Source organism: Stomoxys calcitrans, chromosome 2, assembly GCF_963082655.1.
Source record: "Stomoxys calcitrans chromosome 2, idStoCalc2.1, whole genome shotgun sequence".
Lineage (NCBI taxonomy): Eukaryota > Metazoa > Arthropoda > Insecta > Diptera > Muscidae > Stomoxys > Stomoxys calcitrans.
The window spans coordinates 12,160,583-12,187,410 of NC_081553.1; the positions used below are offsets into that span (position 1 = coordinate 12,160,583).

The 26,828-nt window shown below is 40.7% G+C and overlaps 1 protein-coding gene and 1 long non-coding RNA gene across 2 annotated transcripts in view; both read left to right on the forward strand.

The window, feature by feature from the left end:
* Positions 1-26,828, forward strand: part of LOC106080611 (M-phase inducer phosphatase) — a 549,197-nt gene that overhangs the window by 390,435 nt on the left and 131,934 nt on the right. The gene's annotated exons all lie outside the window — the stretch shown is intronic.
* On the forward strand, positions 8,613-10,472 carry LOC106080619 (uncharacterized). The gene is made up of 3 exons (XR_009397111.1): positions 8,613-8,758; positions 8,831-10,124; positions 10,176-10,472. It is a non-coding gene; the product is annotated as an uncharacterized LOC106080619 (long non-coding RNA).

Sequence of the window (26,828 nt, forward strand, 5' to 3'; positions counted from 1 at the left end):
TTCCTGTTCTTTGTTAAAAAAATATATCTTTCTAGACCTTTTTGATGAAACTCTAACCCAATCGGCGGCTAATTAAAAGATGAGCCATTGATTTGTATTTGCTTCCGTTTTTGCTATTGATCATCTTGCCATTGAATAAAAAACTTCAGGGTTAGTTTCATTTTTCTTCTGGGTTGTGGGAAACTGGACCACACACACTCGATTTTATGGTAGAACAATTATGAGTATAGCGAAGCGAGGGTGAACTTGAACTTTAAATTGAACTGAACTTAAATTTAAATAATTTGAATTTTCCCTGACGTTCTACTCCTGCCTGCGTGGTATTGCTATATCCACCACTTGCCTATCTGTATTTGAAACAAATTCTTCATTCATTTCCTTTTGTTTCTTCGTCTGCCACCTTGGCTTGGATGGCCAACATTTTTGGCGGCATTTTTGGACCAGTTTAGTTGGTCTGCCCATCCATTCCTCCTCCCATTTTTTTGTCAGTCCCACACACCAGCCATGATTTTTTTCTTTTTTGGTTTTGTCGCCTTTCTGCCCACTTGTTTTGTGGTCGTTATTCCTTCTCTTATCTTTCGCTTGTCATCGCCATAAGTTGAAAGGAACCCAGATTTTGGGGATTGCCTTTTTCTTCGTGGACTTCAGGCAATATTTGTACAGAAGGCTATTGAAAAGGCTCGAGTGGGTCAAGGGGAATCTCTGCCATCCACTTGCATGTGTTGGTAGAAATTTTGGCGCCAAAATTGTCTTTCTCTCGCGTTTCTTTGGCTTTTAGCATTTCAAGCCAAGAAACCTGTTTCTATTCTTTATTGGTTATATAACGCCTCAGAAAGCTCTGCAAATGCAGACATATACGAGGTACAATTGAAAAGTGTTGCAGACAAATGGTCAAAATCAATCAAATGTCTCTGAACAAAAATCAAGTTAAACGGAAGAAGTAGGGAAGGGTAAAGAACGCACAAGACCAAATCGAAGGGAACCAGGCGGATCATAGTGGACCTCTAACAGGCAAGAGCTTCGTTCAATCCGCCACTACAGTAATCCAGAATGACAAGACAGCGGAATCCATGTCTTCACACAGACCCTGAAGAAGTCCGAATCCCTCTGGGAACAGCGAGAAGTCAAAAACCTGACGTTGCAATGACCGGTCAAAACTTCTACCAGTAGTGAGGTCAAAAGCCTAACGTTGCAATGACCGGTCAAAACTTCTACCAGTAGTCCGAGGTTATACTTTCTCAGCCGCACGAAACACTCAGCTACAGGACCTTGGTCAGCCTGCAACCCACGGCACCCATGCATCATTCGCGGGGTTACCTTGGATAGACACCCTAACAAGAAGCTCGAACAGTAGAACGATGGGCGTATATGAGCCATTTATCCCTAATTAGCTCGTCGGGTGCCTCGTTCCCCGCTACTCCTTTACAGCCTGGGACGCAGCACAGTCTGGACCAAGCACAGCCAGATAGCCTTTCAGAAACTCTTTGCATCTCCTAAAATGTCTCGGCCGAACGTCACACAGTGGGATAGAATGGAAAAAAACTGATAAAAAATATGAAATTTAAGATCGAATAGAGATAACTATTTGAAATGGTTAGAGCTGAGGTGTTATCGAGATCATGGAAAAAATGTCAAAGTCCTAATAAATCCTCTTGGCAGGGCTCTAAAATTGGTCACCTTGGGATTTCGAAAAATTGTTGGGGCTGCCAAATCTTTATTTATGATCCGATTTAAAAATTCTTCTAAAATTTTTCGAAATCCCGAGGTGACCAATTTTAAAGCCCTGCCAAGAGACGCTCAGATTACCTAGGTCCTTGACATTTTTCACGTGATCTCGATAACACCTCAGCTCTAATCATTTCAAATGTCAAAGAGTTATCTCTATTTGTTCTCAAATAATATATGTTTTAAAAGTTTTTTTTTTTGATTTTATTACAATGTGCGTCATCGCCGAGTATGATATACGCTATCACGCATAGAGACTCCTGCTTCATTTACTCAAAAAGTACTGGGAAAAGGCAGGATAGCTCCAGTACAGAGACCTCTGAACGGAAAACAACTGCCCCATAATCCGTCGAGGCGCATATACCCTTCTGGCACGCCACATAGCCAGCACCTAGCTGAAGTAAAGAATGTCCATATTTTGATGGACGTCAGGTACCTATGGGTGATCAAATAAAATATTTGTTGCCAGTTTTCTTTGATTCTATTCCAATGTGCGTTACCCAAGCCCACAAGGCTTCTCCCATGCACACAGCTTTCTTAGTACCCAGAACGAGGTTCGTAAAGGCAAAAATAAAGCGATCATCATCCTTGATTAGACCTCATCGGCGTAGTCAAGGTCTTCTGCCTTTTACTCTTCGAAGATCTTAAGAATCCCATTGATAACCAAAACCCTCAAATGATGGGTAAAAACCACTTCTTGAGATATTCCTCTAGTCAGAATCTTTTTAATCAAGCTCCCCGCTGGTTATGGCAAATAGAAAACGATCACCATCCTTGATTAGACCTCATCCGCATAGTCAAGGTCTTCTGCCTTTTACTCTTCGAAGATCTTAAGAATCCCATTGATAACCAAAACCCTCAAATGATGGGTAAAAACCACTCCTTGAGATATTCCTCTAGTCTGAATCTTTTTAAGTCAAGCTCCCCGCTGGTTAGGGCAAATAGAAAGCGATCATCATCCTTGATTAGACCTCATCGGCGTAGTCAAGGTCTTCTGTCTTAAACTCTTCGAAGATCTTTAGAATCCCATTGATAGTCAAAACCCTCAAATAATGGGTCAAAACCACTCCTTGAGATGTTCCTCTAGTCAGAATCTTTTTAATCAATCTCCCCGCTGGTTATGGCAAATAGAAAGCGACCACCATCCTTGATTAAACCTCATCCACTCCTTGAGAAGTTCCTCTTGTATTTTTAATCAAGCTTCCCGCTGGTGATTTTAATCCTTCCCCTCGTCACTTTATCAATCCAATTCAATAGGAGAAAAGGAGTTCTCATGTCCACCAGAGAGTCACGTTAAAGCCCCTTCTATGCTTAAGAAGGTCGCCAAAGTATAGTCGCCTATCCCCTAATTCCCCTCAATATAGCCAACCACGCTATGAAAGGTTAGACCTACCGGCCGACCCTGTGTGCTAGCATAATAATAACTGCATAACAGTGAAGGTTAGAGAAATAGTCTATCTGGAATCGTGTTAATTAGTTTCTTCAAGGTCTTTGAGGCGAAGGATGAGAGGGAGCAGGGAAAGACCAGGTTTCCCGCCTTCAGTATGAAAACCACATGATCTACCTCTGTCCCGTCGGCACGTAGTCCAGCAAAACTTACGTTTTGAAAAGTCACCTCAAGCATTCGTGTGGCACTCTCTTGCTCATTGCAACATAACAAGCAGTACGCCATCCGGTTCCGTCGGCTTGTAGAGTTTAAGCGAATTCATCGCCTAGACAATATTTCCCTACGTCTCATGTGCTCCACCACAGACAGTGTTTCGGTACCGTATTGTGTTCAAGAGATATCCGTCGACCTCCTAGCTACCGCAGGACTCTTCTACTCGCTCTAATATTCGAATGGTGCTCAATCGAACTGTATTGGGGAATATTTTGGGATTATGCCCGTAACATTAAAAAAATGTGAACCCCTAAGGGCTTTTGTTTCGAAAACCACGTTATCTGCAGTCGGCTCGTAGTGTAGCAAAACCCAGGTTCTGAAAAGTCACCTCAAGCTTTCGTGTGGCACACTCTTGCTCATTGCAACATAATAAGCAGTACGCCATCCGGTACCGTCGGCTTGTAGAGTTTAAACGAATTCACCACCTAGACAATATTTCCCTACGTCTCATGTGCTCCACCACAGACAGTGTGATTCCAGAAGGGCTTTTGATTCGAATTTGGAGTTTACCTGTTAGTAAGTTTCAACTTTCAAGGTTATTTGAAAAATTTAGAAGCGAATGTCTTCGCTACATGCTATTTGCATAATTTTCAAAGACGATGTTGCGGTGAAGACCGGATCTACAAGTTTGCTACAGAAAATTACATTCAAATTTACATACTTAGAATTACTTACCACGTGATTCTGAATATGAAACTTTGCATGAAGTACACCTCGTTTAATAATTTAAGTTGTCATTCCTTAAGCAGCACATCTAATTTCAAAGCACGAAATATTACACTCTACCTGAAAAAGCTGCTCTCTACATTCGTTAGTCAATTTGTTAAAATAAAAATGAGCTACGTTTTGCCTTTGGTACCCAGCACCATGAATTGCGCAAAAAATTTGGTCGTATTATTTGAGTTTGTACTTGAATTATTTTGTAGCAATCAAATCGGCAATTGATCGAGGCTTCAAAGGTCTCAAGAAGTCATATCGGGATATGTACCGGTGGGCCTATATCACAATATTGACTGATTCGTATGAAACTTGGCACTGATGTTGTAAGTCATGAGATAGGTTTTTGGGTAAAATTTCAATCAAACCAGGTAAAAATTTAGGCTTTTAAGGGCTCAAGAAGTCAAAACCGGAGATCGGTTCATACGGGGGCTATATCTGTTTATAGACTGTCTTTAACACAAATCTTTGTTCTAAAATCCATTCAAATCGGATGAAAATCGGGGCTTCTAGGAACTCGAAAATTCAAATCTGGGAATTGGTTTACACGGCGGTTATATCAGTTTATAGACCGATTCCGATCATACGTGGCACGGATGTAGAATTTCATAACACAAGTCGTTGTTCCAAATTTCAGACAAATCGCATGAAAATTGAGGCTTCTAGGGGCTCAAGAAGTAAACTCGGGGGATTGGTTTTTAAAGGGGGCTATATCTGTTTATAGACCGATTCAGATCATACTTGGCGCGGATGTTAGAAGCCACTACACAAATCATTGTTCCAAATTTCAGCTAAATCGGATAAACATTTAGGCTTCTAGGGGCTCAAGAAGTCTAGTCCGGGGATTGGTTTACATGGGGGCTATATTAGTTTATAGACCGATTCAGATCATACTTGGCACGGATGTTGGAAGCCATAACGCAAGACTTTGTTCCAAATTTCAGCCAATTTGGATGAAATTTGTGGCTTCTAAGGGGTCAAGAAGTCAAATCCGGGGATAGGTTTGTACAGGGGCTATATCTGTTCACTGACCGATTCGAATCATAAATGAAAAGAAAGTCGAAAGCCATAACTCCGGTCTTTGTCCCAAATTTCAGACAAATCCGATAATAATTGAGGCTTTTAGGAGCTCAAAAAGTCAAATCCGGGGATTGATTTACATGGGGGCTATATTAGTTTATAGACCGATTCAGATCATACTTGGCACTGATGTTGGAAGTCATAACACAAGTCTTTGTACCAAATTTCAGCAAAATCGGATCATACAGATCATACTTGTCACGAATATTGGAAGCTATAACACAAGTCTTTGTTCCAAATTTCAGCTAAATCGGATGAACATTTTGGCTTCTAGGAGCACAAGAAGTCAAATCCGGGGTTAGGTTTATATGGGAGCTACGTCTGTTTATATACCGATTCAGATCATACTTAGCACAGATGATGGAAGACATAACGCAAGTCTTTTTTCCTAATTTCAGCTAAGTCGGATGAAAAATGAGGCTCCTAGGGGCTCAAGAAGTCAAATCTGGGGGATCGGTTTATATGGGAGCTATAGGTAAATCTGAACTGATATAACCCATTTGTAATCCCCATTGACCTACATCAATAAGAAGTATCTGTGCAAAATTTCAAGCGGCTAGCTTTACGCGTTCGACCTCTATCGTGATTTCGACAGACGGAGGGACCGACATCAGAATGTCCAGACGATCCAGAATTGATCTACAATACTCTATGGGGTTGTAGATAAATATTTCGAAATGTTTCAAACGGAATGACTAGATTAGTATACCCCCATCCCATGGTGGTGGGTATAAAAATTAAAATGTTGCGCTTTGTTTATTTGTTCCATATAAATGCGAAAATGACTGAACTGATTTTCATGAAATTTTCTCAGATGGTAGAATTTGGCCCTCGGTGAAATTTTCAAAATTCAAAATTGCTAATGAACATTCCATTAAGGAACGGGGCAAGCTTCTCATATATCACTGAGAGCTGTCCGATTTAAGTTTAAGCTCATTGATAAGGTGCCTCATTTTTATAGATGAGTCCGAACAGCGTGCCGCAGTGCTACACCGCATTTCTACATGGCATGGTACAAAAATGTCGTCAGCATTGCAAAATGCAAATTTTTCCCATGAGCATTCCACTGAGAAACCAGGGCAAACACCTCACATATCTAAGATTCGATTCAAGTTTAAGCCCAATGATAAGGGGCCTTCTTTTTATAGCCGAGTCCGACGGCGTGTCAGTGCGACACCTCTTTGGAGAGAAGTTTTACATGGCATAGTACTCGTACTATAGTAGTACTAATCTCGCCAGGATTCGTATCCAGGCGTTCGGCGTTATAGGCGAACATGCTAACTTTTGCGCTACGGTGGCCTTCAGCACTAGGAAAAGATAACCACCGCTGAAAATGTATTCTGATTTTCTCGCCTTTATCATCATAGGCGCACATGCTGACCTCAGCGCTACGGTGGCCTCCTACTCCGGCGAAAATAAGCTACTTCATTTTTTGATATTCGAAGGGAGGGCGGACCCTCCTCCTTACCCCAATCTTCAAAAACGGCTCGGAGATGGATGCAACGATTTATATGCCCTCTAATGTTTAACAAAAAACACTAAATTGGTATAAAACTTTGGGGTCATGTAACCAGGGGGACGCCCTATCCCAAAACCCATCTAAACGGACATGTTTACCGAATAAGACAATATGGGTATCAAATGAAAGGTATTTCAGAGTAGAGTAAGAATTTGATATACAAATTTAACTCTAAGTGTCGGGGGATCCCCCAACCCCAAAAACGCCCCAAAAAATTACATATTTTTTAGGGTTTAGCGAAAAGCACCGGATCAGCTAGTTTCAAATAATGATCCAATGATTCATGATTCAGATTTCTAAGGGCTGCAGAAGTCAAATCGTAATATCGATTTGTATGGACGCTATAACGTTTTGTCAACCTATATACGTTGTGTTTGGTGCGGGTAATAGAGGGCATAAATTTACTTCAGGTATTAAAAGCAATCATTTAAGGAAGTCAAATCGGTGGATAGGTTTATATGGGGTCTAAATCTATTTATGATGATATGCGGTATATGGTGTGGGTGATAAAGGGTATTAATGAACTCAAATTGCGTCCAAATTCTATAGAAATTGTGGCTTGCAGAGGCAATATTCGAATGCGAACCAATATAGCCCATATACAAAAGAAGAAAATAAATTTTCAAATATGCCTCTAGAAATTCTACCAAACATTTGCTTTGATAAGGAGTGCAAAATGCTTTTGCTTCTAGACATACAGTCGCGCGGAAAATTCTACATACCCTTTTTAAAAAATTACGTTTTACAAAGCGAAATTTTTGTACGAAAAAGTTAGTCTGTCAAATATGGAATGCTGCTTAAATTATTCTCCATGAAACCTAGTTTTACAATTACTTAAAATTTAGGGGGTAGACACATATGCTTATTACGTAACTGTCAAAAATGGCAAATTTTGCTCATGAACATTCCACTAAGGAACAGGGGCAAACTTCTCACATATCAATGAGTGCACTCCGATTCAAGTTTAAGCTCAATGATAAGGGGCCTCCTTTTTATAGTCGATTCCAAACGGCGTGCCGCAGTGCGACACCTCTATGGAGAGAAGTTTTACATGGCATAGTACCTCACAAATGTTGCCAGCGTTAGGAGGGGAAAACCACAGCTGAAAATTTTTTCTGATGGTCTCTCCAGGATTCGAACCCAGGCGTACAGCGTCATAGGCGGACATTCTAACCTCTAAGCTACGGTGGCCTCCAACGGCCTTAGTGCGTAACTGTCAGTTACGTATATGCTATTTACGAATGAGCATGTAGACTTATCTGTTCCACTGTATGTAAGCAGTGATATCTGAAAAAGTTATAGTGAAATTTCTTCCACATGCTTCAACCACCATGAACCCAGCATCCTTTCTGGTTGAATCAACTTTTAGTTTCAGACAGCAGACATGATTTCGGCATATTTTTGAGTATCAAGACAGCTTTCATAATACATGTGGCTAAGCAAAGCGAAGAATACGAGACTAATTGTGATTTCGAAGAATCAGACGAATGAAACTCAAGAAAAAAAACCAGAAATCCCCCATTAGATAAAGGAATAACGGCATATAGTGTTCTATTGGAATGTCTTGAAAACAATGGTAGTCCATAAATTTCAGAAGAATGTGTAATAATAAAATTAAGGAAAAAAAACTATTAACCGTGGTTTTGATTTTCCGTTCTCAGCTCGGTCCCGAACGAGACGGATAATCGAGGTTCAACTGTACTTTGTAGGGTCGGAAATGGATACTTCGATGTGTTGCAAACAGAATGAGTATACACCCTACCCTATGGCGGTGAGTATAAAAACACTCAAAAGCTTCAATTTGAAATAAAGGCGGGTATTAAGTTTTTACTGGGTTTACCATAGGGTGTATTGTCAAACGACTCAATCTCATCTCTTATAGATAAACTATTTACTACAAAAGGTATAAAAGACTGAATGTATTTTTGAAGTGTCACTTAATTCATTCTCTGATTATGAATATGAACGCACTTAAATACTGTACTGCTGTAGTTCTGGCCATTGCATTAGTTTTTCCCACCAGGGGTGCAGCAACCTATAAATGTAATCGCAATGGTGTAAGTAAATTTTAGTCATATTCATACATATCCTTTCAAAATTAGTTCATTATTAATAAATTTCTCTTGCAGTGTACACGACTGCCTTATACCGAAGAAATAAGATTTGCATGATTGCATTTTTGTGGAATAAGCCGTATAAATTTATTAATTATTTGTTTTGTCCTACACAACAAGATAAATCTTTTTAAAATTCAAATTCAATTTTTGTTTGTTTGTTCCGTATAGACTCAAAAACGGCTGAACCGATTACGTTGAAATTTTCACAGATTGTGTTGGTTGGTCTGGGGTCGGGAGGGTGGTGGACCCTCCCCCTTACCCCAAAAGTACTACCCAAAAATAAAAGTGGACCGATCGGGACAATATGGGATTCAAATGAAATGTATTCAAGAGTAGAGTACGAATTTCATAATAAAAGTTGGGTCCAAGTATCTGGGGGGCCGCCCCAGCCCCAAAACCCCTTAAAATAGGTTTATTTGACGATCATGACAATATGGGACTCAAATGAAAGGTATTCGGGAGTAGATTACGAATATGGTCAGGAAGTAGGAATAGGCTTTAAAATTTATTGATATCGGAAAGAGGAGGACCCTCCACCGTTACCACAAAAACAAGACCAAAAGTCAAAAGTGAACCGATAAGGACGATATGGGTCAAATGAAAAGTTTGCGGGAGTTGATAACGAATCTGGCATACAAATTCATGTCGAAGTATAGGGGGTCACCCCACCCCCCACAAAAACGCCCAAAATGAGCACATTAGCCAATCACGGATATATGGGATTCGGTTTGTTTGTTCTGTATAGACTGAAAAACGGCATAACCGATTTTCTCGAAATTTTCGCATATTGTGTAGGTTGGTCTGGAAGGAAACAAAGGCTTTATAATTTTTCGGAATCGGAAGGGGGACGAACCCTCCCCCTTATGCCAAAAACACAATCCAAAATCAAAAGTGGACCGGTCGGGACAATATAGGTATCGAATGAAAGGTATTGGAGAGTACAATACGAATAGGATATTAAAATTGAGTTTAAGTACATATCGGACCGCCTCAACCCCAAAACTCCCCCAAAACATTAGGTCCAAGTAATGGGAGGTCGCCCACCTCCAAATACCCCTTATTTGGGAATAAAGAACGAATTTGATGTCTAATTTCAGTGCAACGTGGCCGCCCCAACTCCAAAACACCCTCCAAACGGTTCATATTCACCGACCATGGAAATATGGGGCTCAAATTAAAGGGATTTGGAAGTGCAGCACGAAGTTGATACTCATATTTGAGTCGAAATGTCTGAGGTGCCATCCCTCCCTTAATGAGAACATTATCACCAGGAACCGAGAAGGGACAAATTCTCACACAACAATGAGTACTTTCCGATTCAAGTTTAAACTCAATGATAAGGATCCTTTTTTTATAGCCGAGTCCGAATGGCGTCTCGCAGTGCGACACCTCTTTGGGGAAAATTTTTTAAATTACCTTGCATGGCATTGTGCCTCGCAAATGTCGCCAACATTAAGAGGGGATAAACACCGCTTTGTCCGATGTTCTCGCCAGGATTCCAACGCGTTCAGCGTCAAAGGCTGCAATGGCATGAATTCGATATCCGCATTCAGGGCGAAGTGTCCCCATCCTAAAAAGATATTATTATTAAAAATACTAGGCATCTCATATTCAATAGCGTGTTGAATAATACATAACAGATAATACCATTAAATGCCATTTTTAATTTCCGGTGGCTCAACGAATCACAATTTGTTGGCCAATTAACAACCATATATCAGTCCAGGAGCCAAAAAGGTCTTTGCCAAAAGGACTCGAACGGTAGATGGAGTAAACGAGTGAGTAAGCCACAAAGCACATAATTTAGCTTAAGTTTGCCCAGCAACCACATTTACATGTTCTGTCCAACTTAATGACCTGTTAAATACCACCCCCAAATGTCTAGCACTCGAAACTAAGGCAATATTCTCCAGATTAACATGTCAGTATTCGGCAATGAGAATTCTTTATTCTTATGAATAATCAGACACTTCGATTTCTGAGTATCCAGAAGTAAACCATTCGCTCTTGCCCATCTACATACACATTGAAGATCTTTATTAAGTCCACGGATGCTCCAAACCACGTCCTTCTCTAAGCTGTTTAGGTAAATTTGCACATCATCAGCATACATGTGTACCCGTCGAAGGACCAATTGGTGAGGAAGATCATTCTCATACATGGGGAAAGGTAGTGGGCCTATGATATATCCCTGTGGTATTCCCTTAGCTACTGCCAATGGTTCAGATCTCACGTCTCCAGAATAAACCGATTGCGAACGGTTAGACAAATGAGACAAAAAACAATAACAAATAAGTTTGGCCGGGCCAAATCTTCTATACCCTCCACCATGGATCACATTTGTCGAGTTCTATGCGCACTATCTCTTTAAAGGCAAACAAAGAATATTGAATAAGAACTGTTACGCAATTGGAGCTCTATCAAGTTACAGTCCGATTCGGACCATAAATGAATGCTGAACATTGTAGAAGTCATTGTGTAATATTTCAGTTCATTCGGATAAGAATTGCGCCTTGGAGGGGCTCAAGAAGCAAAATCGGGACATAGGTTTATATGGGAGCTGTATCAAGCTATTGATCGATTCCGACCATATTGCAAACTTATGTTGAAGGCCATGGAAGAAGCCGTTGATCAAAATTTGTCGTTGTTCTAAATCGGATGAGAATTGCTGTCTCTAGAGGCTCAAAAAGTCAAGACCCAAGATCGGTTTGTACGACAGCTATATCAAAACATTGATCGATTTGGCCCATTTGCTATCCCTACCGATCTACACTAATAAGAAGTATTTGTACAAAATTTCAAGCGGCTAGCTTTACTCCATCAAAAGTTAGCGAGCTTTCGACAGACAGGTGGACGGACGGACATGGCTAGTTAACGAGTAAGCTGTCTATACCTAATTTCTTTGAGATTTATGTATGATAACAGGTTGTGAAGTAAACGCAAAAAAGAAGCAATTAAAACGGTGCTTAGTCTTGGGAACCGAGCCGAATCTTGGGAACCCACCACCATGGAGACGCAGACTAAACGGCAGATCGATTTAAATGAAGCTATATCAGGTTATGGACCGATTTGGAAAATACTTACAATGGATGTTGGAAGTCGTAATAAAACAAAATGCAAATTTTGCCCATGAACACTCCACAATGAGTGCAGTCCGATTCAAGTTTAAGCTCAATGTAAGCGTCCTCCTTTTTATAGCCGAGACCGAACGGCGTGGCGCAGTGCGACACCGTTTTGGAGAGAAGTTTTACATGGCATAGTACCTTACAAATGTTGTCAGCATTAGGAGGGGAAAACCATCGCTAAAAATTTTTTCTAATGGTCTCGCCAGGTTTCGAACCCAGGCGTTCGGCGTCATAGTCGGACTTGCTAACCTCTGCGCCACGGTGGCCGCCAAAAAATCACCCTTTATTTTGTTGGGTCTTAGATCAACATTTCGATGTATTACACACGGTATGACGAAATTAGTATACCCTCATCCTATGGTTGAGGGTATGAAAGTATTTTCCAGTAGATATTTATGGAACAAATGAGTGCGATCGAAATATTTCAGCTTCAAAACGCCAAATCCTTTTAAGGATTTAATTTACTAACCTTGTGCCTTTACCCTACGATGTAATTTTTAACCCGCTACACTATTACTCTGAAATTGTTCCACGCGTTCATTTTTATCCAACCTCGTCAATTCGTATAAAATTTTTTTTTGTTATTTGAAAATTTTTTTTTGAATTCTTAATTCTTGAAGGTAATTTTGTTTAGGTATTTAATTTTCGTATACAAATCTTTCAAAACCTTCCTTTTACATTTCGACTTTCATTAAACCCTTTGCCAGAGATTCTAACAAGTAAACAACCTGTAGAAGTTTTTGGCGCCAAAAAGCCAAACTCTGAAAAAACCAAACTCTCTCAACATTTTAGCTTTCGATTGCTCTCCTGCTGTAGGGCGAGAAAACTTGTCTTCAAAAATGTTGTGTACATGTATAGCATACCAATAAATCTTTGCCGCACAGTGTCTTGAGAGTATATCATAAGATATTTGCAAAATTTCAATATCGGATAATAATTGCGACCTCTACAGGCTCAAGAAGTCAAAATCCCAGATCGGTTTATATGGCAGCTATATCAGGCTGTGAACCGATTTGAACCTTATTTGACACAGTTGTTTAAAGTAAGAATAAAATACGTCATGCAAAATTTCAGCCAAATCGGATAGGAATTGCGCCCTCTAAAAGCTCAAGAAGTCAAGTCCCCAGATCTGTTTATATGACAGCTATATCAGGTTATGAACCGATTTGAACCATACTTGCCACAGTTGTTGGGTATCATAACAAAATACTACGTGCAAAAATTCATTCAAATCGGATAAGAATTGCGCCTTTTAGAGGCTCAAGAAGCCAAGACCCAAGATCGGTTTATATGGTCTCAGACGAATATTTCGAGTAGTTCCAAACAGAATGACGAAATTAGTATACCCCCCATCCTATGGTGGAGGGTATAAAAGTCAATTTATGTTTGTTTGTAGGTTTGTTTGTGTGTTCCTTATAGACTCAGAAACGGCTAAACCGATTTTCTTGAAATTTTCACAGATGATGCATAATGATTCCGTGGTAAAAATAGGGTACTAAATTTTGTTGATATCTGAAGGGGGGGCGGATCCTCCCCCTTACCCCAATTTTCAGAAACGCCAGATCTCGGTGATGGGTGTTGCGATTTAAGCGAAATTTTGTGTGCTCTCATATAGGACCCTTAAAAAAAAATTGGTATCCAAATTTCGGATGGGGTACCTTGGGGGGCCGCCCCACCCTGAAACCTACCAAACATACATTTAGACCAATCACGACAATATGGGACTCAAATGAAAGATATTTAGAATAAGAAAAGGTATCCGATATCAAATTGTCGAACCAAGTGTTAGGGGGACCACCCCAACTCCCAAAACACCCCTAAATCGGACATATTTACCGACCCTGGCAATATGGGACTCAAATGAAAGGTATTTGCGAGAAGAATACGAATCTAATATCCAAATGTGGGACCAAGTTTCTAGGGGTCCAAATTCTTCCCCAAAACACCCCCCAAACTTCACTTATTTACTGACCATGAGAATATGGGGCTTAAATAAAAGGTATTTGAGTGTAGAATTCGAATCTGATATCTAAATATGGGACCAAGTGTTTGGGGGACCGCCTCTCCCTAAAAACATCTCCCCAAGGGGACAAATTTGCAACGATTTGCAGCAATATGGGGCTCAAATCAAAGGTCTTTGGGAGTAAAGCACGAATCTGATATCAATTTTCGGGAAAAGTGTCCATGAGGCCACCCCACCCCCACAACACCGCCCAAATTATTGCAATATGAGGCTCACATAAGAGGGTTTTAAGAGTAGAACACTAATCCGATATATATTTTCAAGACCAACTCACTGAGTGGCCGCCCATCCCCCAAAACCCGGTCATGTTTGCGGACTATGGAAATATGGGGCTCAAATTAAAGGTATTTGGGTATCTGATATCAACATTAGGTGCCAACTGTCCAAGGGACGTCCCACCACCATAACAACCCCCCATTGGACATATTTGCTCACCAAGACAATTTGGGTCTTAAAGAAAGTGGAACTAAAGATTTATAGTTTTTAGGGCCAATACCCCAAACCGGACATATTTGCTGACTTTTGTAATAAGGAGTTTAAATGAGATTAGAAAACGAATTTGATATCCAATTTTGAGGCCAATGGCAATATGGGGTTCAAATAAATGATACATATTTATATGAGAATAGAGCATATTTTGCGGACTTAGTGTTTGGGGGACCACCCCAATCCTTTAAACACCCCTAAATCGGGCATATTTAACCACCATGTCAATATGGAGCTTAAATGAAAGGTATTGGGCGGTAGAGCAAGAATTGATACCCCCTGTCGGGACAAATTTTCTGGGAGTCTACCCCTTTCCCAAAATACCCCACAAACAGCAATTTTTTACTAACCATCGCAATATGGGACTCAAAAAAAGGTATTTGGGAGTAGAATACGAATTTGATATCCAAATGTAGGACAATGTATTTTTACCCTGCCAAAGGGTAAACATTTTTCGACCATGCCAATATGTGGCTGAGAAGTTTTCTCGAAATCGGTTCAGATTTAGGTATAGCTCTCCTATATATGTTCGTCGGGTTTAGGGTAATTTGCCATAATGTTGTCATTTGTCAACCGCAGTTTTTACAGTTTAAACATATTTGCTCGCTGAGGTCCAACAAAATTGGTCTAGAATTGAATATAGCTCCCACATTGTACTTATAGTGTAGGTGTAGGATCGATTATACAGTCGGCACCGCCCGACTTTTGCCCTTCCTTACTGGTTAATGTTTGCATCGAAACTTTCAAAGCTCCCATTTGTACTGTTCCTTTATAAGGTACAATGTTATTATTCTCCCCAAATCAATTTCCAGCCTATAATGTGTCTCTTCGCCCATTGAAAAATGTTTTGCAGTTAAAATATTTTCATGTTCCAACGTTGCTGGCAATTAATTGTGCGTGTGTGTGTGTCTGTAAATTATGATATCCCCGTAAAATGATTTTCTGTCTGCGGGAGGCGGCATATTTTTTGTAGTATCTGTGTCCGTCCATCATTTTGTCTGGTTGTCGACTGGTCTCTTAAAAAAAAACAGCTTTAGGCTATAATGTTCTCTCTCTCCTTAACGATCCTTTCCACTCAAAGTGCAATCATTCAAATACTTTAGCATGCTTTGCTGCTCATTCCTCTTCATGCATCCGTTCCTAATAATCATATGTTTTACTTGGCATAAAACGTATTCAATGTCTACTTCCCTCTTTACTCTTAGCATTTTTTGTGATGTTTTGGTTTTTCGTTTGTTCTTGCTTTAAGTTGTTCTCTTACTTGGTTTCTTAGCATTTTTCTCCATGATCACAAATGAATTTTTAATATGTTCCTGGGAATTGCCAAAATTTTATAAAAAAAAGGAAAAACAAGACGGGACAATCGCACATTCAAACGTTTGTGTAGGATAAAAGCGTTGAAAAAAAAAAACTTGCAAGTCTGCATTCCAAGGGACCAGAAATTAAAGCCAATAAAGAATGACTATAACTAAAATAACTTAAATCGTTTGCCTGGCCTCCAAGTGGCTTATAATGGAGGATATTGTTTTAATTTTGTTTTTATTGTTGTTGTAGTAGTGTAGCGTACACTGGGGCGGGCGGCAGCCCTTGCCGATGACGAACTTCATCGGGTCATTCCGGTACGCTCAACCGGATGCCGTGGTATTGTTTGAATTTTGTATCCTTTTTAAGTCATTCGACAAATTTGCATTTGTCGCTTTAATTTAAGAAAAATCCAGAAAAGTAGGGTCTTAGGTCCATAAAAGCTCCAGATTTGGATATAGCTGCCGTATAGACCGATCTCTCGATTTAAGGTCTTGGGCCCATAAAATGCTCATTATTGTCCCATTTCGCCGAAATTTGAGACAGTGAGTTGTGTTAGGCTCTCCGTCAACTTTCTGCATTTTGGACTAGATTTGTCCAGATTTGGATATAGCTGGCGTATAGACCGATCTCTCGATATAGGGTTTTGAGCTCATAAAAGGCTCATTTATTGTCCCATTTCGCCGAAATTTGAGACAGTGAGTTAAGTTAGGCCCATCAACATCTTTCTACAATATGGCACAGATCGGTCCAGATTTGGATATAGCTGCCATATAGACCGATCTCTCGATATAGGGTTTTAAGTCCACAAAAGGCGCATTTATTGTCTGATTTCGGCGAAATTTGAGACGGTGAATTGTGTTAGGCTCTCTGACAACTTTCTGCATTTTGGCCCAGATCGGTCCAGATTTGGATATAGCTGTCATATAGACCGATCTCTCGATTTTAGGTTTTGGGCCCATAAAAGGCGCATTTATTGTCCGATGACGTCGAAATTTGGGACCGTGAGTTTGGTTAGGCCCATCGACATCTTTCTGCAATATGGCACAGATCGGTCAAGATTTGGATATAGGTGCCATATATACCGATCTCTCAATTTAAGGTCTTGGGCCCATAAAAGGCGCATTTATTGTCCGATGTCGTCGAAATTTGGGACAGTGAGTTGTGTTAGGCTCTCTGACAACTTTCTGCATTTTGGCACAAATCGGTCCAGATTTGGATATAGCTGTCATGTAGAACGATCTCTCGATATAGGGTTTTGAGCCCATAAAGGCGCATTTATTGTCGGATTTCGGCGAAATTTGGGACCGTGAGTTAAGTTAGGCCCATCGACATTTTTCTGGAATATGGCACAGATCGGTCCAGATTTGTATATAGCTGCCATATAAACCGATCTCCCGATTTAATGTCTTGGGCCCATAAAATGGGCATTTATTGTCCGATTTTGTCAAAATTTGGGGATAGTGAGTTGTGTTAGGCCCTTCGACATCCTTCTTTTATTTTGCCCAAATCGGTCCAGATTTGGATATAGCTGCCATATAGACCGATCTCTCTATATAGGCTTTTGAGCGCATAAAAGGCGCATTTATTGTCGATTTTGCCGAAATTTGAGACAGTGAGTTAAGTTAGTCCCATCGACATCTTTCTGCAATATGGCCCAGATCGGTCCAGATTTAGATATAGCTGTCATGTAGAACGATCTCTCGATATAGGATTTTGGGCCCATAAAAGGCGCATTTATTGTCCGATGTCGTCGAAATTTGGGACCGTGAGTTTAGTTAGGCCCATCGACATTTTTCTGGAATATGGCACAGATCGGTCCAGATTTGGATATAGCTGCCATATAGACCGATCTCCCGATTTAATGTCTTAGGCCCATAAAATGGGCATTTATTATCCGATTTTGTCCAAATTTGGGGATAGTGAGCTGTCTTAGGCCCTTCGACATCCTTCTTTTATTTTGCCCAGATCGGTCCTGATTTGGATATAGCTGTCATATAGACCGATCTCTCGATATAGGGTTTTTAAGCCCATAAAAGGCGCATTTTTTTCCGATGTCATCGAAATTTGGGACCGTGAGTTCAGTTAGGTCCCTCGACATCTTTCTGCAATATGGCACAGATCGGTCCAGATTTGGATATAGCTGCCATATAGACCGATCTTTCGATTTAAGGTCTTGGGCCCATAATAGTCGCATTTATTATTCGTTTTCGCCGAAATTTGAGACAGTGAGTTGTGTTAGGCTCTGCGACAACTTTCTGCATTTTGGTCCAGATCGGTCCAGATTTGGATATAGCTGCCATATAGACCGATCTCTCGATATAGGGTTTTGAGCCCATAAAATGCGCTTTTATTGTACGATTTCGCCGAAATTTGGGACAGTGAGTTGTGTTGGGCTCTCCGACAACTTCCAGATCGGTTCAGATTTGGATATAGCTGCCATATAGACCGATCTCTCGATTTAAGGTGTTCGGCCCATAAAAGGCGCATTTATTTTCCGATTTCACCGAAATTTGGGACAGTGACTTTTGTTAGACTTTTCGACATCCGTGTCGTATATGGTTTAGATTGTTCTATATCTGGATATGGCTACCAAAACGATCAATAATTTGTACTGCAAAATTGAACTTTGACTATTGCTTATTAGACCACCCAATATCCATGTCGAATTTCGTCCATATTTCGATAAAGTTGCTATGGGGACATAAAGTATGCATTTTTCAACTGATTCTGACGAAAGGTGGTTTGTTTATATATCCGAGGTGGTGGGTATACAAAGTTCGGCCCTGCCGACCCTAACTTTTTATTACTTGTTTCCATTCTATTCTATTTTTGCAACTTCGTAATAACAAATATTCTCTTTATTTCAGGTAAGTAGTAATCGATTTAGATTTTCTTGGATTTAACAATAATTGGAATTGGTATGTTTTATTCCATATTCAACTTATTATTAATTTTCTTTTGTCCAGTGTTGCAGCCATGTTCAAGCTAATGGCTGTTGATTTAGATATTTGTTTTAGAGTTATTTTTTTTTTTGCTCGTTAAGTTTAAGCTTTATGTTCAACATCTTCTTCATCTTAAGCATTCATTAAGTTTCCCAATTGCCTAATTTTACTGCTAATATTCCGCATTAACTCTAACTGGAATAACACTTTTTGTAAAAACAAGGTATTGCAATAAATGACATACAATAGCCACAAATTTGAACAACATCTACAGCATCCTCTTCAACTTTGTGATGTTGATGCCGACAAGCACAGAAAAAGAGAGAACATTGGCCAAACAAATATTGAACAAATTCTTTGTGTCATAAAACAGATCTCTACAAATATGATGGTCGGTTGGGTTGTTAAAACCTACAAACCTACGCTCCGGCGAGCAGCAACAAACATCGATAAACCATACCCGCAGTGTAGGCCCATAAAATGATCTGGACACAACAACTTCGCGTGTTGGTGTGAAGTTGTTATTTATCATTTACGCAGAATATTAAATATTTGCAAGGAGACGTTGTGCCCCTTGCATATCCCACCAACAGCCAACAGGCACCCTCCGTGCCTCAAATTCTCAATTCCTTTGGTGGTTCTTCATTAACAAGCTCGTTGTAGATTTGGATCGCCGATTGCATGGGACACGTACCGGCCATCCGGAGCTGCAGTGCTTGTTTGAAGCCGAAAGCAGCCTAACTAACCCAAACTTCCAGGGTCTTAGTTATTAATACTCCATCGTACGTCTGGGCGTCAGTCCTGGCTGTTAAACCCTCGCGTATTTGCTGTTGTTGTTGTTGCTGCCTTTAATACTCAAATATTCTCATATTGGCGTGGGAATTTAAAATACACAGACAAGTCTGAAACATGGCAAAAGAGAAACACAACACAAATAAAAAACATATGATCTTAAGAATTTGTTTTTTTTTGTATATATAACCTACAATTTTGCAATACATGAGCATACTAACAGACAGCAGACATATAAAAACATATGATTAGTTGCTTGAAAGCATCATCAGGATGATGCTATCCTGGATTTTTTTTTTTTTTTGCTTTGAGCTTTTAATTCGTGTATTTCTAAACTAAATGTAGACTTCAAATTAACACAAATTGAAATGACAAACATTTAAATCGTATTAATCGATATTTATTATAATAATGAAACATATTATTGCTAATGAATGCTTATGCTACAGCATCCGTCGTTGATATTATGACGTGCAGTGGGATAAAATATAAAAGAGAAAGAGAAATATCTTATATATAGAAAAATCTATTTGTGTTTGTAGGTTTGTTTGTTTGTGTGTGTTCCTTATAGACTCTGAGACAGCTGAACCGATTTTCTGGAAATTTTCACTACATTTTTTGATATCTGAAGGGGGAGCGGACCCTCCCCCTTAACCTAATTTTCAGAAACGCCAGATTTCGGAGATGGGTGGTGCGATTTATGCCAAATTTTGTGGGCTCTCATATAGTAACCTAAAAATAAAATTTGGTATCCAAATTTCAGATGGGGTACCTAGGGGGGCCGCCCCACCCTAAAACCTACCAAACATATATTTAGACCAATCACGCCAATATGGGACTCAAATGAAAGGTATTTAGGATAAGAAAACGTATCTGATATCCAATTGTCGTACCAAGTGTTAGGGGGACCACCCCAACCCCCAAAACACCCCTATATCGGACATATTTACCGACCCTGGCAATATGGGACCCAAATTAAAGGTATTTATGAGTAGAATACGAATCGATTATCCAAATGTGGGACCATGTTTCTGGGGGTCCACCTCTTCCCCAAAACGCCCCCCCAACCGGGACTTCATTACTGACCATGGGAATACGGGGCTTAAATAAAACGTATTTGAGTGTTGAATTTGAATCTTGGGACCAAGTGTTTGGGGGGCTGCCTCTTCCCAAAAACATACCCCAAAGGGGACAAATTTGCGACCATAGCAATATGGGGCTCAAAAGAAAGGCAAAGACGACTCCTTCCCGGTTTTCCATGGCTCCAAGTGACAGAAGGGCGTCAAAGTCAACGGATGCGGAAATGAGACTTACTTAAATTGGCTATGACAGAATATTTCTTCCACTAGCCGAACGTAGAATAGCGTTCCAAGCGCCTCGATCTTCTGCGCTCATTCTAAAATCTCTGACACCAAGTTTCGAGGTGTCTCCCACAACTTGATCTTTCCATCAGGCTTTTGGTCTTCCCGGTTTGCTTGTACCACCGTGTTTGCCTTCAAAAGACTTCTTTGCTGGAGCTTCTTCATCCATGCTGACAACATGACCTAGCCAACGCAGCCGTTGTATTTTGAAGCGTGTAACTATGCTATCGTCGTCATACAGCTCATACAGCTCGTGGTTCATACATCGCCGAAATGAAAAAGCACTAGATTTTCTTTCGACCTGCATCGGCGGCTTTGGCTTGTCATGAAGATAGATCTGGTCCCAATTAATAAAATCCTCCACTGGACGACGTTGCTCGTGTGGATTTCTCCACCAGTGTTGGAGGTTGAAGCCATACTCTAGTTGCTTAAACTGCAGAACAAACAATTTCTAGCAGTGGACTGCACAATTGTATGGGGACGAGCGAGGGATAAAGGTAATGACGCACAGCTCCATTCTGGATTTTATGGAGGGTAGGCGGATGAGGATTTCCGACTACCTATCACCGGTATCGATTGGGAAAAAACATTCAGGATTCGTTTTCCCGGGAGGGTTGAATGGAGAATGCATGGTGTACTTGAGAAAGATGAGACCTCGATGGCTTCAAAATGAAATCAGGGACTGGCTTGAGGGTCTTCTCCGACGCACTTAAGATCGGTATCAGACAACAGCAGTAAGCCATATTAAAAATGAGTGCACACGACATGAAGTGAATGGTATGATCACACCTTATACCAGCAATCGTTGTTGACGCTTATAACTCTCAATGACCATAACATAAAATGCTCCTTTAAATTCGTTGAGTGTGTTTGCTGATGAGCATAACATAGTTGCCAATCATATTTTTCATTTTAAGCAATGCGCATGATGGCTCACATTGAGCGCAACTGAATAGAAGACCCACGCACTCAGCTACCTTTCAAAGTTATGAGAGCTGAAATTATTTAATTTGCATGCTTTATAATGGCTTGGGTAAGGAAAATAATGGAAGTAATTCTGACACTTTTGAACAGATGGAGACAGAAAGCACGTACGTCACCGATAAAAGCAATTCTCACATAAAAAAAAGCATGTGCAAAAGAACAACGGAGTATGTCTATGCCGCACAACGAAACTTGATGTCTCATTCCTCTGCTTGCTTTGGCTTCATATGGCTCTCATCTGAGTGGTGTTAATTTGCAAACAACCCAAGATATCCGTCGACCAAATCAAAAATCACATCCCCTGAACGATTACTAAAACGTTCGCCCATCTCTCGCTCTATAGTATATGTGCGTGTGTTTCTAGCTAACTTTGTTTTTGTTTTTTTTGTTTTGATGCTATCGTGATTTTCACAGATGGACAGACTTTGGGATGCACATGGCTAGATCAACTTAAAAAGCCATGACGATCAAGAATGTACATACTTTACAAAATTCCAGAGCAATATTTTGAGGTGTTACAAACGGTGGTGGACATTATAAAAAAATTCACTAGATAGTATATCATATTGGCAATTCCGATTAGTATACACTGAAAGAAAAGACGTTACAAATTCATGCACCAACGTTGTGTTATCATATACAGATGTTGTTGGTAATGTTGTTAACAAGTGTGGATGAATTTGTGAACACGCGTTTTTGTTTCATACATCGGCCGTTATGAACATCATTCCAACCACAAGTTTAAATGATTCTTAACACATACTGCGATTTTGTAAAGTATATACATTCTTGATCGTCATGGCTTTTTGAGTTGATCTAGCCATGTGCATCCCAAAGTCTGTCCATATGTGGAAATCACGATAGCATCCAAACGAATAAAGCAAATCAGTCCATCTTGCCACCGACGCCGCTCTGACCATCTCCTCTACTATGTTCAGTAGTAGCCGCCATACTGTTCACGTATAACCTGAGTTTTGAGGGCGGTAAGTCCCTTACCAGAATTTCCCTTACTGCTACTGCACTGGCACAGTTCTCTGCCTGAAGGACCATACACTCGTCCGAAAATCTCAGAGACATACCGATCTGTACTGCATGAGACCCATAATTTGGCACTCAATAGCCACTTTGACCAAAGCAATTGTCTGTATCGCATGCCACATAAAAACAAAGTTAGCTAGAAACACACGCACATATACTATAGAGTGAGAGATGGGCGAACGTTTTAGTAATCGTTCAGGGGATGTGATTTTCGATTTGGTCGACGGATATCTTGGGTTATTTGCAAATTAACACCACTCAGATGAGAACCATATGAAGCCAAAGCAAGCAGAGGAATGAGACATCAAGTTTCGTTGTACGGCATAGACATACTCCGTTGTTCTTTTGCACATGCTTTTTTTTAGGTGAGAATTGCTTTTATCGGTGACGTACGTGCCAGAATTACTTCCATTATTTTCCTTACCCAAGCCATTACAAAGCACCCAAATTAATTTAAGCTCTCATAACTTTAAAAGGTACCTGAGTGCGTGTGTCTTCTATTCAGTTGCGCTCAATGTGAGCCATCATGCGCATTGCTTAAAATGCGAAATATGATTGGCAACTATGTTATGCTCATCAGCAAACACACTCAACGAATTTAAAGAAGCATTTTATGTTTTGGTCATTGAGAGTCGTAAGCGTCAACAACGATAGCTGGTATAAGGTGTGATCATGCCATTCGCTTCATGTCTATCATATGCACCCATTTTTAATATGGCTTACTGCTGTTCTCTGATACCGATCTAAAGTGCATTGGAGAAGACCCTCAACCAGACCCTAAATTCATTTTGAAGCCGTCGAGGTCTCATCATTCTTAAGAACAGCATGCATGGGATGAATGGCGGCATCCCTCCCGGGAAAACGAATCCTGAATGTCCTTTTCCCAAACGGTACCGGTGCCAGGCAGTCGGAGATCCTCCTCAGACTACCCTCCGCATCCATAACATCCAGAATACAACTGTGTGGCATTACCTGTATTCCTCGCTCGTCCACCGCTGGAAAATGCTGGTTCTGCCCTTGAATCAGCTTAAGTATGGCTTCATCCTCCAACACTGGAGGAGGAATCCAGACCAGCAACGTCGTCCAGTGGAGGATTTGAACTTGTGGTTGGAATGATGTTCATAACGGCCGATGCATGAAACAACAACGCGTGTTCACAAATTCATCCACACTTGTTAACAACATTTCCGTTTGTGGTGCATTGTGTTAAGGCGTTTGTAGACATTCAGTGGGTGGATGGAGCATAGGCTAGATACTCAGAAGCACACAAAAACTTTTTGAATTATTTTAAAAATCTGTACACTAAACGTTGTCAGAATGGGAATGGGTGTGGACGATTCATTTGCTACAACTGTTGGTGGTTTATGAAAATTTGTGGTTGATCTGATAACATATGTGTGTGATACATTTTTATGAAGGAATGTGGTCACTTTGTTAACGCCGTACTTGACCCCTATAAACCTTTCCTAAACTTTTGACTTTTTAAGCTTTTACAGTCTCATTTTCCAATAAGTCGTGGTTTATGCTTTCTCATTCCCTTCTACAAGCCTTCAAAGCTACGCCTCTGATTCAACTACCAGAAAAACACATTCCCATTACAACTTTTTATTTGTTACTCAGCAAACTATTTAAACAGTTGCCACCCACTCGATATGCTAGTAGAAATGTTTTCTTCAAATATTCAATAAAAGACGAACTAAATTAAAATGAACCCTATTTCGTTTAGACCAGTACAACGAGATGCACCTTACAAAAGCATCTTTGATGTGGTTGGGAATACTACTAACAGCAGCTTGTTTGGTGACCCATTTAAATGCCCAAAGTCGTATTGTTGGTGGAGCTCGTACCACCATACAAAAGCATCCCTACTTAGTGCAATTGAGGGCTCTAGCTGATGGTTATTTTGTCTGCGGTGGAAGTTTGATCTCATATTTGCATGTCATCTCTGCAGCCCATTGCGTTCGGCAAGTGTTACCCCACAACATGGTGGTAGTTGGTGGGGCCTCCAGCATTTATGACTCTGGAGTGCAACGTTTCATTGTGGACTTTATCATACACCCTCAATTTGAGTACACATCTGGATCTTCGTACGATGTGATAATCTACCGATTGAACGCCATAATGACAGGGCCATTCATCAAGCCAATTCCCCTGTGTTCGCAAGAACCAACAACGGGTCAAAAAATACAAGTTTCCGGCTGGGGAAGTCCCTGGGAGAATGCCCTTGGTTCAGTGTTTCTGCAAACTGTCATAATGCCCATTATACCCATCGAAAAGTGCATGCAATTATATATGGCCCTCTATGGTTACAACAAGATAACGAATACCATGTTTTGTGCGGCGCTTATGGGTCGAAGAGATGCTTGCCAAGGCGATTCGGGAGGACCGGCTGTTATAAACAACCAACTGTGCGGCATAGTGTCATGGGGTCGAGGTTGTGGCCGTCGAGAATATCCAGGTGTATATACCAATGTTTATGTAGTGCAAGATTTCATTTTTTATGCGGTGCAAAAGATGTCATAAATAAAACGTTTTAAACAATAAAAAAACTTATTTATACAATTTTGTTTTTAAACTCAAATTTAGCATTAAAAGTTAAGTTAAGCAGTTTTATGGTATTTAGTAAAAAAAACTGCAAAAAAAATAATTTACAAAATTTTAACAAAAATTCACAAAATTTTGTTAAATGAGATCTAGTTCGGCCGGGCCAAATCCTATATACCCTCCAACATGGATCGTAAACAAACGATAACGGATTAAATTAGCCAGACTATTAAAGCTATGCCAGTTTTTGGACCGATTCAGGCCATACTTGGTTTGGATTTTGGAGGTCGGTGTCATTGAGGTATAACCGGTGCATGGAATGGGTAAATTTCCGATCTTGCTCTGGCCTTATGTCACTACGGGAGTATAGTCACACTGAATATTTTGCAAGGTACTGTGCGAACATAGACAGCAGTGGGTCACAAGCGTCGTCGCCTTCGGACTATGCGACCCCCTGACCTCTCCCGTGTGGCAATATACGCAGCAGCAGCATCCCAGCCCCAATATTGCCAGGCCAGTGCCGGGAAGTGTATCATTTATGCAATGGAATTTGCAACAGTATCCGTGGCAAGATCGACGAGATTGTGGATTTTATGAGTCGGAAGAACATATTGGTTGCAGCGATCCGGCAGACAAAGTTAACCAACACCTGTAGCTGTAACGGATACAATGTGCTACGTAAGGATCGCTCAAGGAATGGAGGAGGGGGATTGACCTTCGTGCCACACCATTCCGTGTAATATAGACCCATCTCGCCTGCACCTGGCGCTAGTGACTCCCACATGGAGTGCATGGGGATAGCAGTTAGGTCCGGTACTGCTGAGATAGAGCTATACAACGTGTACATACCGGCGTTTGGTAGCTGTATCCCAATTAATGGCCAAGCTTAAAACCCCGACATAAGTGGGCTACTATCTGGCCATAATCGTCTGGTTCTAGGGGACTTTAATGCGCATCACATTTCCCTTAGGTAACAACCAGTGTGGCATGGCTTTGACAGAGCAGATTGAAGGCTGCACGTTTTGCACGGCGAATGAGGATGCCCCCACTAGGATTACGAGAAGGTGCTGCAGCCCTGATCTCCTGAGTGACGTAACCTGGCAAGCCATAATTTCTTTGGCATCAGACCAACTTTCCATAATTCTCACCATCGACCAACCACCCGACTTCATAAGCTCTAGGCTAGGAGGTGCTGCAGCCCTGATCTCCTGAGTGACGTAACCTGGCAAACCATAATTTCTTTGGGATCAGACCACCTTCCCATATTTCTCACCATCGACCGACCACCCGACTTCATAAGCTCTAAGCGCCGAACGTTTCTAATCAAAAGAAGGCCGATTGGATCGGCTTCAGATAGTACACCAATCGCCGCTTCAGTGAACTGACACCCCTCCCCAAATGTGCTAGTTA